The sequence below is a fragment of the Magnolia sinica genome, chromosome 10 (assembly GCF_029962835.1).
Source record: "Magnolia sinica isolate HGM2019 chromosome 10, MsV1, whole genome shotgun sequence".
Lineage (NCBI taxonomy): Eukaryota > Viridiplantae > Streptophyta > Magnoliopsida > Magnoliales > Magnoliaceae > Magnolia > Magnolia sinica.
The window spans coordinates 51,736,760-51,738,604 of record NC_080582.1 but is presented as its reverse complement, the minus strand read 5'-3'; the positions used below and the strand labels follow the sequence as shown (position 1 = coordinate 51,738,604).

General features: G+C 39.1%; 1 non-coding gene across 1 annotated transcript; it reads left to right on the top strand.

Annotated features, from left to right (window-relative positions):
* The first annotated feature begins 854 nt into the window (after nt 1-854).
* LOC131217815 (small nucleolar RNA R71) lies at nt 855-961 on the top strand. Its single transcript, XR_009157405.1, has one exon. It is a non-coding gene; the product is annotated as a small nucleolar RNA R71 (small nucleolar RNA).
* The last annotated feature ends 884 nt before the right edge of the window (nt 962-1,845 follow it).

Sequence of the window (1,845 nt, the reverse complement as noted above, 5' to 3'; positions counted from 1 at the left end):
GTGGGGCCTCACAAGATCCATCATTGTTGTCCTCTTCTAGTTCTTGAGGCTTTTTGGGCCTAACCGGAAGAGTTTTATCAATGATCTTCCCACTCCTAAGAGTGGTGATGGATTTAGCGTGCTCCATTTGATTTGAAGAGCTGGGATTACTTATCTCGTAATGCGGTTTAAGATTGGGGAGCGGTTGTGCAGGAAGCATCCCCTTTTCTATAACCGTCATACGTGAATCCATCTTTTACATAAAATCTCGCATTGCCTGGGTCAGCTCTTACATGGAATTTTGAACCGGTTCTTCTTGAGGTTTCCCCTGATTTGGATTTTGATTGAAGAAACTTTGAGGGGTAGCAGTTTGTCCATTTCTCCAACTAAAGTTTGGATGATTTTTCCAACCAGGATTGTACGTATTAGAGGTCGGTCCATTGAAAGGTCTTTGATAATTATTTACGGCATTGGATTGTTCATTCAACACTTCTCGAAAGACGGGTATCGTAGGACAATTTTCGGTTGTATGAATGTTGCAATTACATATGCCGCAAACACTTTCATTAACCTTATCCTTCTTTCCTTCCATGGCCTCAACTTTTCTTATGAGCGTAGTCACTTTATACTTGAGATCATCCTCTTCTTTCAAGAGATACAATCCACCTTTCTCCTTAGATTGAGTCGGCCTAGACGTGGTATTCGATTTTGTGTAATAATCCCATGATTGTGTTTTTTCAGCAAGACTATCGAGGTAATCCCATACCTCGTCGACATTTTTATTAATGAATTCTCCATTACACATTGTCTCGACCATTTAGCGCATGGAAGATGTCAGTCCATCATAGAAAAAATTTGTAATGCGCCACGTTTCAAAGCCGTGTTGTGGGCATGAACTGACCAAATCCTTGAACCTTTCCCAACATTGGTAAAATGTTTCATCCTCCTTTTGGGTGAAGTTCATGATTACTTTTCTAAGGGTAATCGTTTTATGATGTGGAAAAAATTTCTTTATAAATTCCCTTTGCATATCATTCCATGTGCCAATGGATCTAGGACGCAGTGAATGTAACCATGTCTTAGCCTTCTCCTTTAAGGAAAAAGGAAAGAGTCTCAGCCTAACTGTGTCCTCAAACACATTTTGAAAATATAAAGTGTCTATGATCTCATCAAACTCTTTCAAATGTACATATGGTTCTTCAAATTTAAGCCCATGGAACTTAGGAATGAGTTGGATAACCCCTGGCTTGATGTCCATATGTCCTGTATTTTCAGAAAAAATCATGCATGAGGGCGTACTCACCCCCACTGGTTGTAAATAATCTCCTAAAGTACAAGGCGGGGGTGCTTGATGCACCTCATTCTCATCCTGAATGTCCTCCACCCTAGGTTGGGGAAGAAGAGGTTGGTTTTCAGCCATCACTTCAATTAACTCAGGGGATTTCGAGTGGTGTTTAGTCCTGCGATAGATAGTTAACCCCTCAACCAATCCTCCTTCAGTCAAGAGACGTCGAGTGTTGTCACGGGCCCACTTGGGCATGAAACACTTGCAACCCTCAATCTAATTCAAAACATAATCCTAAGAAAGGAAAAGAAAATCTAGAAAGAAAGAGAGGGTTGGAAAGAAGTTACTAAATTGGAGTCCATAAGTTAAAAACCTGCAAAAGAAAACAAAACAAGTCAGTTTCTAAAGAGAAGGTCTAAATTTAGAAAATCCTTAAAAAGAAAGATAGAAGTAAACTAGTTTCTAAAAGAAGAAATTCCTAAAGGAAAGTGGAAATTTGGAAATTTCTAAAATAATTTAGGAAAGTCCTAAACTAGAAAGTAAGTTACTAAAAGAGATCTGGAAAATAGAAAGTGGAGAAG